General features: G+C 32.6%; 1 protein-coding gene across 5 annotated transcripts in view; it reads left to right on the top strand.

Annotated features, from left to right (window-relative positions):
* ZFAND6 (zinc finger AN1-type containing 6) overlaps positions 1–12051 on the top strand; it is a 90371-nt gene that overhangs the window by 52807 nt on the left and 25513 nt on the right. For all 5 annotated transcript variants that reach the window (XM_051981149.1, XM_051981151.1, XM_051981153.1 and 2 more), the window contains one exon: positions 10156–10289. The gene's annotated coding sequence lies outside the window, so the exon portion shown is untranslated. The remainder of the gene's footprint in view (positions 1–10155; positions 10290–12051) is intronic.

Raw genomic sequence — 12051 nt, forward strand, 5'->3', positions numbered from 1 at the left:
ACTGTGGCCTCAGATACTTACTAGCTATATGACTCTGGGCAAGTCATTTTGCCAAAGATGAGGATAATAACAGCACCTACATCCTAAAATTTTCAAAAATCAAATAAGGTAATAATTATGAGGCACATAATGTATAATACCTGGCACATAGTAAGCATTGTGTAAATGTTGTTATAGGACTATTTTAGATTTAGAGCCATATCGATTATATGCATCATAAAAATCATAAATACCTTGATATTTGCTATTGTCAGTTCCTTTTGTTTTTTCCTGAATAGTTTCCTAAATATTGGGTTTTCTTCACATTTATCCTGCTCTAAAATATTTATATACTAAATGGTTAGTCTTAAGGCATAGAGAAGTTCACTTGTTTATTCACTGATCTCTCTATATATACTGCTTACATACAGCTTGATAAATGCTCATTTTAATTTAACACTTCCCCCCCCCCAAGAAATGATAGTCAGCATATAATTATATCTAATAAATGTTGTCTTTAATATTACTAGCATAATTTTTAATAAGATGCATAATATATAGCTATGTAACCAAAGTTAAGAGTTTGTGTGATAACTAAATTTGAAATTACTGTCAGCTACATTTGGGTAATTCTTTTCAAAAACTACATTTTTCAGAGGTAATAGGCATGCATAGCTATATATTTTTAAGACCAAAAACTTAAATGTCAGATAATTATTTAATTAATTTCTGTATTAGCAGGATCCAGTGACTTTTTTTTTTCCTTTATAGGTTAAATTTGAATTTCATGATAGAAAAGGCCTAATGGAAATAACACTAGAATAGAAAATGAGAGTTGAGTTGTGATCCAGTTTTTATCATAAAACAAGACTAGAAAATGAGTCAAGTTCCCATTTTTACCATAAACTAGTTATTGTGACCTTGAGAAAGAAACTTCTTACTTTCCCTAATTGTAAAGTAAAGAAGTTAGATTAAAGCCATAAGAGCTCTTCCAATTCTGAAATTCTGTAATGACTTACTGTCAAAGATATTCCCTTTAAGTGTTTGAAACAGTAAAAGAGTAGTTTCAAACAAGTATATTAAAGGAGTATTGATTTAACATTCATTTTTACATCAAAGTAGTGAAAATGAAGTAAGTTTGAAGTTATATATTTGGGTTTTTAATTAGATGCATGTGTGTGTGTGTGTGTGTGTCAGTATGGGAAGGGTGGTGAGGATATAAAAATGATTAAGGACGTCCTTTATGTATACATTTGGAGAAATTCTTTCTCTTGGAATAGAAATTTCCATTGTTTTCTACTAAACAGAAACACAATATATTTTATAAGTCCACTGACTCTTTCTAAACAAAGACATTAAATAAGTCAATAGATTGAAAATAATTATAGGCCCTGCAGATATTGACAGTCTCAAATAAGTTTTTTTATATAGTGAGGAAAACACTATTGGTGAGCCTAATTGTTGAGATTATGATCATTGATTCAATTCAATAAACATTTATTAAGTATCTATGATGTGCCAGGCACTGTGCTAAGCACTTGAGGATACAAAAAAAATAGGCAAAAGATAGCCCCTGCCCTCAAGGTGTTTGCAATCAAATGGAGGAGGTAGCTATAAAAGAATGTATTAAACACATGCTATACACAAGATAAAGAGAAAATAATAGAAGGAAGGCATTGGCATACTTATGAAACATGATATGCATTGTATATATGGTATATATCAATAGAAGTATATTTTGAGTAAACAAATATTAATGTGTTTAAGGGAGGGATTAAGGCATCCAAAGTTAGTTTCATACAGTGGGGCTAAAGATATTTGGCCCTTTGACTGTCTGAACTTTGGGAATTATTTCAAATTCTCAGGGATATAGCTTTTAAATATTTGTTGAATATTTAATAAATTTCTATCTGTTTATGATGAAAAATAATGAGGAATTTTTGCTCTGAAGGTTTTATAATTTAATTGGGGAGACTGGGTTTAGAAACAATTAAAGAAGAATTATATCTTTGTATGTCATATATTTAGTTAGTTATACACACAGATAAATCTTTGTGTGTGTGTATTTATATGTGTGTGTGGGCTAACAAAATGGATAAAGTAAAGTAGAATGACTTATCTCTTTGATGGTAGATAATAGATATGTAAGGGCATGAGTGAGAAAGGGAGAAGTCCAGTAAGAGAGAAGGAATTTAATTGTTAATGTTTACTTCTATGTTGAATTATTTTGTACAGTACCATTTGTGTATTTTCAGTGTCTCTACAGTAAAATGTTAAAAGCTCTTGAGGGAAAGGATCATTATTTATTTGTCTTTGCATTATCAAAGCTTAATACAAAACATTGTGCTAATGGTAAGTACTTAAAAATGTCTGACAAATTGAATTTTTCAAAACCAACATATCCAATTACTTTTTTTTTTTTTTTTGAGTTGTCCCATCAAGATCTGAGAGACATGAAGATGGTGGTAGTGCTTTGGCTTGCCTGACAAATAGCTGTCTCTTCGCCTCTTCTTTGTACCTCAGGTTGTCTTGTTTCATCCACTAGATTGGATGGCCTTCCCTTTGTGTTGTAATGGAGAACTCATACAGGGCAAGCACAAGGTGTCAGAAAAAGTGATACAAGGACACTCTCAAGGTCTCTCTTAAGAGCTTTAGAATCTGTTGTATGACACAGGACTGCCCAGCATGTCATGCCTTTCTCAGAGAAGGTGCTATACTGCTCTATGACCATAGAGACATCACGACATCACATAGAAACATTTTGGTCCTCCTCAAGAATGAGGAGGACAACAACTAACTCATGAGTGAGGCCATTGAGAAAGAAAGGATAGTTATTTCCTTTTTGCCTTTTCTGGATTGTTGCAGAACAGATTGCACTAGAACAGTTAACTTCTGTATGTATCTCTTTGGACAAATGCCATAAGGTAGGAGAGGTTATAGAGTCCAAATCTTTAGGAATCTTCAAAGGTGACTCAGAGCAATTTTCTCTCCTCTCCCCACAATCAATCTTAAAACTGTCCTAATCTTAGATTTTTATGACATTTTCATTCTCTACAGACCCAGTTATTTATTCCTTTTCTTGGTTATCTTAGAGATTGGGATGTGTAATTCATTGATGTACTGCCTTCAAGGTGCTTACATTCTAATGGAGAAAGACTACATAAAAGAAAGCTAAAAAAATCTATTGTTGATATTAAGGGGAGAGAATAGCTTTGGGCATGGAGTAAAGGAAGTTCTGAGGGATACGGGAAGGAATTCCTATATAACTAGCCTGGATGCTTTCCTTAAAATAAAAAATAGGGAGGAATCCATCAGTCTTGGGAAAGGGACTGCCAGAGCAGAATGTGTGAATCCAGAGGTAAAGTGAATTTCAGCTTGAAGAGGATAATGCTACCTTTTTCCTTTCATTCCCAATTTTGAGGAATTGGTCTCCAGGCTTGCTTCTGTTATATTGGGCTCATTTGAATATTAAGAGCAAATTTTTCTATTTTGTTGTAATACATTTTATTGGACCATGCTCCCAGAGAGCCTTGTAAGAAAGAATGAACAAAAAAGTATAGGAAAGGGAAAAAATAAGTTCAGCAAAACTAATCATAGTAGGATATTTGAAGTTAAATACAAAGTTTGTGTCTCCTCACATCTCTTCCTAGGGGTTAAGATTGGTTATGATTTTACAGCATTCAGTTCTATTTTTTTCTTAATTTGCATTTCTTTTGTTCTTATGTATGTAGTCTTCCTAATTGTATTTCTTTCATTCCATTAGTTTGAGTGTCTTCCATGTTCTAGTAGTGTCTTTATGAAGATAAATTGAATTCAAATGACTTTTTTGATTGAGAAAGTAATTGGATATGTTGGTTTTGAAAAATTCAACTTGTCAGTTGTACCATTAGCACAATGTTTTGTATTAATCCTTGATAATGCAAAGATAAATAAATAATGATTCTTTCCTTCAAGAGCTTTTAACATTTTACTGGAGAGACACTGCAAATACACAAATGGGTACTGTACAAGATAATTCAACATAGGAGTAAACATTAACAATTAACATTAATAAAAAGAGGATGGTATGGGGTTCAAGAAAAAATTCTGAGAGGAGATGGTAAGTGTAATGTATCAGACAGAAAGTTAGTGAAAATCTATGGAAAGGGGAAATGGAATGCCAAATTAGACAATTAACTGTCTAATTTTTTTTTTAATTTTAAAATAATAGCTTTTTATTTTCAAAATACATGCAAAGATAGTTTTCAGCATTCACCCTTGCAAAACTTTGTGTCCCAAATTTTTTTTCCTTTCCTTTCCCCTACCCTTTCCCCTAGATAGCAAGTAATCCAGTATAGGTTAAACATGTGCAATTCTTCTGTACCTATTTCCACAATTATCATGCTGTACCAGAAAAATCAGATCAAAAAGGGAAAAAAAAAAAACCAAAAACGAGAAAGAAAACAAAAAGCAAGCAAACAACAACAAAAAAGTGAAAATACTATGTTATGATCCACTTTCTTAACTGTCTAATTTAGCTAGAACATAAAGTGAATGAAGGGAAATAATAAGAAATAATGTTATAAAGTTATATAGTAGTCAGAATGTGATGAGCTTTAAATGACAACCTGAGGAATTTTATATTTTATTCAAGAAGCAATAAAAAGATAATACTTCCTTTTTTTTTTCTACTTCATATACAAAAGGTTTTTGAGCAGAAGAGTGACATTGTAAAACAGGCTTCTATGAAAGACTATTTTGAAAAGTAGTTTGCAAGATGGATTAGAAAGATAAGTTGGGAAACTGTTAAAAAGAATTTTGATTAAAAAAGACATTTATTTTAGGTTTGAACTTGGTTTGTGACTATGGGAGTAGAGAAAAGGGAACAGCTTCTGGAGATGTATAATCAACCAAACTTGAAAACTGATTGGATGGAATAGGGAGGAGAGCAGAAAGGAGCATATTGGAAACCATTCCTTATGGTATCACTTAATAGAGTTTTATCCTTCTCAGTAGAAAAGCCTTATTCAAGAATGTCTCCTAACAATAATTACTATTGTATAGCTTGATTTATTTTTTTAATTTGTGTTTGCAGTGCCTTTTTGCAGACTTGTTGGTGTAAAACTTCAATCTTGTCATTGTCACCTTTGTCAGCCATGTTACATAATAGAGCAATCCATCATTGTTAACTTGGAGTAGTAGTTAATACTGATGCAGGTTTTCAAAGAGTCATCCATGTTAATTCTTTAAAATATTTCTTTCGCTCCCTGGCTTTTGACTGACTGCCTTGAGCTCACCAAAGAACAGCTATTCTATTTGGTTGTCCTGCTTTAGTTCTTTTTATCTGTTCTCTTCACATCTCTATTCTAAAGAATCTTCTTTAGTTGTAATACTTAGAGCTTACCTTTACCAGAATGCTTTACTTTCTCATTTCATCCTCAATATGATCTTATGAAGTGGAGAGTATGTTATTAGTCCTCTTTCACAAATGAAGAAACTGAGATTAGAAAGTGAAATAATTGGCCCAAAGTCACAGTACTTAGTGACAAACTTGGGGCGTGAATGTAGGATTAGATCCAGATCTAATAATATTCTTTGTCTTGTATTCTGCTCAAGCTTACTACTTTCTAGAATTTTATAAATAAACATCATGAACTCAAGGTTTCAGGCTTTGCTGAAGACTTTGCACAAAAAAGTTGGAAAGGAACACTTTCTTTTATTTTATTCTTTCAATATAATCTGGAATCTGGTACTTGATCTTTTGAGGAATTTTTTTCTAACAGCAGCAACGTTTTTGTGTAATTTTAAAATCTACAAAATATCTTAATCATAATTATCCTATATTTTTAATTGGGGGCGGCAGGAGCTTGGCACATAAGAAATAGTTAAGGGATATGATAATCCTTGAGCTGAATCCTGAAACCTGAGATTCAAAGCAGCATCTCAGACCCAGGGAACAGTCTGAAAAGGCATAGAAATTGAAGATGATAAGAGTGTCTTGTGTGAAGAACATTACAATGGCCATTTTGATATGCTATACTTACACTCCCTTTTCACCTGAGAAATTTTTATGCGACTCTGGATATATAGGTATATAAAATAGGTATACAAATCAAATGTTTACTCATAATAATTCATAATTTCATAACACTCATATTCACTTACATTACCCTATATGGGATCACAACCCAAAGCTTAAGCTTTTCCAGAGTACTAGAATGGAAGTGTTAATTTGGCTGGAAAGAGATTTGGCTTTTGCAGAGTTTAAAATGTTAAACCAGAAGAATTTGTGTTAGGGAGCGAGCTACTGGAGTCAGAGTGGGAGCTACTGGAGTCAGAGTAAAAGAGTGACATCGTCTGAGCTATGTTTTAGAAAACTCATTGAAAAGATGAGTTAGAAAGGAAAGAATTGTGAAGTAGGAAATTAAGGAATAAGCTATTGCTATAGGCCAAATAAGAGATGCTGCTAGAGTTGTGAAAGTAGGAACAATAAAACTTTGCAGCTAAATGGATATGGAAAAGAGGGGACATATGAAATCGGAGAAAATACTGTGAGGTTTAAAACCTAAGTGATTGAAAGTATGATGGATGGTATCCTTGATAGAAATAGTTAAAAAGATGGGTAGATTTGGGGACTTGAGCAAGTAAAATAAGTTTCATTTGAGCCTTTAATTTGTGTTGGTAATAAACCAGTTTTCTTTTTTTTTTTTTTAATAATAGCTTTTTATTTTCAAAATATATGCAAAGATAGTTTTCAACATTAATCATTAATCCTTGCATAACCTTGTGTTCCAAAATTTTCTCTCCCTTCCTCTCAATCCCTCCCCTAGACAGTAATCCAATATAATATATTAAACCTATATAATTCTTACATCATACATATTTTTACATTTGTCATGCTGAACAAGAAAAATCAGATCAAAAAAGGAAAAAAAAAAAGAGAAAAAATAAAAAGCAAGCAAACAAAAAAAAGTTGAAAATGTTAAGTTGTGGTCCACATTCAATGCTCACAATCCTGTCTCTGGATGCAGATGGTTCTCTCCATCATATGACCTTTGGAACTGACCTCATTGTTGAAAAGAGCCAAGTCATTAGCTATCAGAATTGATCATTACTATTACTTAGTCTTCTTGTTGCTGTGTACTATGTTCTCTTGGTTCTGTTCACTTCACTTAGTTCATGTAGCATTCAGTTCATAGCATCAGTTCATGCAAGTCCCTCTAGGCTTTCTGAAATCATTCTGCTGATCATTTCTCATAGAATAATAATATTCCAAAAAGGTCTATCATGAACATTTTTGCACATGTGGATCCCTTTCCCTCCTTTAAGATCTCTTTGGGACACTGCTGGATCAAAGGGTATGTGCAGTTTGTTAGCACTTTGGGCATAGTTCCATTTTGCTCTCCATAATGGTTAGAATAGCTCACAACTCCACCAACAATATATTAGTGTCCCAGAATAAATCAGTTTTCAGAGTTACTAATAGGCAATTTGTAATGCAGGGACTGCATCTTAGAAGAGAGAATAGAGCTAGTGGCAGCCTTTTAGTAATATAAATCATCATTAACACCTTAGGGCCTGATGAGGTCACCAGGAGAAAAGAGAAGGCCCACAAAATAATATTGGAGTATACCCATGATAAGGTTAAAAGTACACCAAACTTTTGGTATACTCTATATGAACTTCCTCAGAAAAATAAGGAGTGATAGGAAAGAGGTTTTAAGGAGGAGGTTGTGTGGGTGGGGGAACGGCTACAAATGAAACAAATTTTCTGATCTTAAAGGAGGCATTAAAAGGAAAAGGTGGGGTGGGGAGAGTAATGTGAAAGTAAAACCAGTTGGGGAATAGTTGAACAATTTATGTGAATATAATGGAATGTTACTTTGAAGACAATGAAAGACATGCATGACTTTAGAGTACTTTGAGTAATATTAGATGAAACATACATAAGGTGAACTAAACAAGGAGAACACTTTTTACAAAAACAAAAAGTATTGTCAAGGAAAACAACTTTTAAAGATTTAGGAAGCTTATTTATCAGTCAGTGCAGTGACTGATTATGTTTCCAGAAGACTTAGAATTAATCCTGTTATCCACTTCCTGACAGAAAAGTTATGGACTCTAGTTGATGCACGTATGGACATGGCTAACGTGTAGCTTTCTTTTGCTTCACTATGGTTATTAGAATTTTTTTTCTTTCAGTTTTTAATTGGAGGGGAAAAGTAATAGTAATAATAATGCCTCAAAAAAGGAAAACCATTGGAACATTTTCTGAAATGCACAGAAGAAAACTGAAAAAAATATTGAGAAGGGAGTACATATATATAAATAATATATTTTAAAAAGAAATGTTTAATTTTGTATTTTCAAAAAGCACATAGTTTGAAAGGGAGATTCACATATATACTTACTGTGTTCTGATGTATATATGAAGATAATCTTTTTGGTTTTTAATAATGAAATATAAAAGTTTAAAAACTGTACTTTTATATTTGAAGGTAATGGAGAAAAAAAAACAACTATAGTTTTATTATGTAGATCCGTGAGACAGATTTATGCTTGAAAAGGCACTTGAAAAGCTGTGGTGGTTGAATTGGAGTGGGCAGAGAGATTAATTAGAAATCTGTTGTAATAATTCAGGTGAGAGGTGTTGAAGGTCTGAAATGGGATAGTTTCTTAGTGAGATAAGGGGATATATACTAAAGATGTGACAAGTAGAAAGATTGGGCAAATTAATTGGATATGTCTGAGTGAAGACTTGAGAATGACACAGTTACACTTGAGAGTTACACTTCAGTGACCAGAAAGATGTAATAGGGAAATTTTAAAAAGGCGGAGGGAAGATTCCTGGAGAAATAATTTCTGTTTTGGACTTACTGAGTCTGAGAAATCTAAAGGACATACATTTGGAAATGTCCTTTAGACATAGGCATAGGCAGTTGGTGATAGAGAATGAGCGCTCCAGAGAGCGACTAACACTGAAGAGAATTATATGCAAAAATGGTGTTTGAATTCATGGGAACATATGGGAAAAATAAAAGTGGGTTCCATGATAAATCTTTGGGACACAGTTACTTATTAATTGCTGTTTCAGCTGTCATTAACAGTCCTGAAAATCTAGCATCAAAGTGGAGAAGATACTCTAAAGTATCAAATGGTACAGAGATGCCAAAAAGGATGACAATTAAGAAAATATCATTAGATTTGGCTGCCAAGACATCATTGGAACTTTGTGGAGAAAATCATATCTTATTTCCAGTATGTTTATTGAAGTAATGCTTGTCCCTATGTTCTTTTTTGTTAGAAGAAAATGGACTTGTTAAACTACTAGATATAATCAATTATCAGCAAATATTTATTAATGATTTCATAAATGCTTGTTAAGTAACACTTTTCTTTGACACTCTGTTAGTGTACCGGATGATTCAGTTATCTTTTTTGACAACATAGTGACTATGAAATCTTTTCTAATTTTTTGTATATAAATATATTCCTATGCTATTGGTGTTCATTCATTTTTCAATCATTTCCAACTCTTTGTCACCCCATTTGGAGTTTGCTTGGCAAAGATACTGCTGTATTTTGCTGTGGTTTTCTTCTCCAGCTCATTTTATAGATGAGGAAACTGAGGCAAACAGAGTGAAGTGACTTGCCCAAGTCACTCAGCTAATAAATATCTGAGGCCAAATTGGAAGTCATGGAAAATTGAGTATTTTTGATTTCAGGCCCAGGACTTTTCTATTTTGTTATTCAGCTGCCCATACTATTCCTGTGTAGGTGTGTTTAAATATTGTATCAAACAAGAAATGATTTTCCAAAGCTTCAATGTGCATTAGGTTTGGATTTTTAGAAATTCCACAACTATTAGTCATTTGACTTTTTCCCCATGTCACATGTCACTTGGGTCGTATGAGAATTGGGGATGAGTGTACTTTCTCTAGTATTCTACTCAGCAATAGGTAACTCCTGTGTTTTTATATATAATGTATATTATTAAGTATGCTGTTATGGTCTTTATTACAACCTTGGTAGCAGGGTAGTAATGGAAAAAGGAAGTTAAAATGAGCTTTAATATTGTCATCTACTTTATAGCTAAAATTTGGGGAATGAGTTGATTATCATTGAATAAAAGAAAAAAAATTGATTCATGAGTCTTCTACCCACATCAGCCAGATGTAAACCTTTTTTGTCTTTCAGCCCAAGCTGCAGAGGGAAAGACAACCTGACATAGGGAAGTGGGGACAGCTACACAGAGAGAGAACTGCAAAACATCCTCAGTACAGTAGCAGGCCTGTACTCCAAATCCAAAATCCCTATACTTTTTCACCAGAGTAAGTAACATCTTTTCTTCCTTTATCAAAGCAAGTCATTGCAATGTTTCTTAGCCAATTCCTTTCCTTTCTTTGACCTCCACAGATAATTTCTTGCCCTCTGAAACGTTTTTCTTTTTTCCCTTAAGTTCACTATTTCTGTCTCTCGATTCTCTGATTATCTCTCTGTCTCTTCAACCACCCCCCACCCTGTCACTGTCCCATGTGAAACTTTAATATGAAATTAATTGTTGGCAAACAATTGTGGTTATTTATCTGTCTGTCTCTCCCTTCCCTTTCCCTACTGTCCCTTGTGAAACTTTAATATGAAATTAGTTGTTGGCTAATAATTGTGATTAATTATGTTCCTTTAAAAGACATTATTGTTCTGTTCTCTTCTGGCTTCAAGAGATTACTGCACATAATTTTATTAGTAAGTTGTCAAATAAACTCACTACTCAATTGGCTGATTTGTGTCAGGAAAAAAAAGTAAACCTTATACATAATAAACAGTATGGTCATAGTCTTCAGATGTAAAGTAACTTTTAATTTTGCATTCCTAACATACCTACTATGAGTTTTTCCTTCTTCTCTAGGAGATCACATTATAGAAAAGTCGTTTTGGATACCAAGTTGAAAAGAAGAGATTGGTTTTACCACAAGATATCTAGTCTTATTATTAAGACAGTTTCCTTATAGAAAACTATTCTCTGTAGGCAAAACACAAGTAATTGTAATGAAATTCATATTCTTAACTTCCTGGACAGTAGTTAGTATTCCTTCTACTTAGATATAAATAAAATTCAATTTTTAAGATATAAGCAGAAGATGTGTTCATGTTCTTTGTGACTTATCTAAAGAGGAAAGGTTTTTGTTCTAATAAGAGAGAATCTTAAATGTTTTTAGAATTGAAATAAAAAATTATTTCAAATATGACATTAGCATTAATCTCATTTTTCATTCAGTGAATATTAATGGAATACTTAAGATGGAAAAGCATGGTGGGAGTTTCTTTGTTGGGGAAATACAAAGGAAGTAATTGGGACAGTAAAACATTTTATTTAGCAAACATTTATTAAATACCTTTATGAAAGATATTCTTTGATATATGCTAAAGAATTAGATTTATAGGTAAAACAAGAATCCTTGCCTTCAAGGAATTTTAATAGAAACATACAGAAGTTAAATAAACATTCAAGGCACACGATAAGATGACACACATGAATGATAGAAACAACTTTTTTCAGATGGAGCTGTGATTTCAAAAATTTTTGAAATACCCTTCAACTCTTATTCTGTGTAATTTTGACCAATGTTTTACTGTAAATTCACCAGTATATGTGTGGAGTGGAGGGGTAGCTGTTTCTTGCTTTCTCTTGTTATACAAAAATATAAGTATATACAGTAATGACTACTGAGCACAGAGACTTGTGTTAAGAAAGGAGAATTTGAGTGTTCAGATAACATTTGTTGAAGTATTTATTAGAGGAATGAGGGAGATAAAATTGGATAGATTGATTTCAAATTAAAGAGTTGAATCCCAGTCTAAGGAGCATTTCAACTTTATATTGACACTTAGGTTCTATTAGCAGATTTTTGAGTAAGGGAATGAATGACATAATCTGTATTTTGGAATTTTATCTATATAAGTAAGGATTTATAAGAATGGATCTAAATATATCCAAATATATATATGCTATATAAAATATAGATAAGATATATATGCTATATAAGAATGGATTTAAACAAGATGAAGCTACAGACAGGAAAATCAGTGATAGCA

The sequence above is a fragment of the Antechinus flavipes genome, chromosome 2, assembly GCF_016432865.1.
Source record: "Antechinus flavipes isolate AdamAnt ecotype Samford, QLD, Australia chromosome 2, AdamAnt_v2, whole genome shotgun sequence".
Classification (NCBI taxonomy): domain Eukaryota; kingdom Metazoa; phylum Chordata; class Mammalia; order Dasyuromorphia; family Dasyuridae; genus Antechinus; species Antechinus flavipes.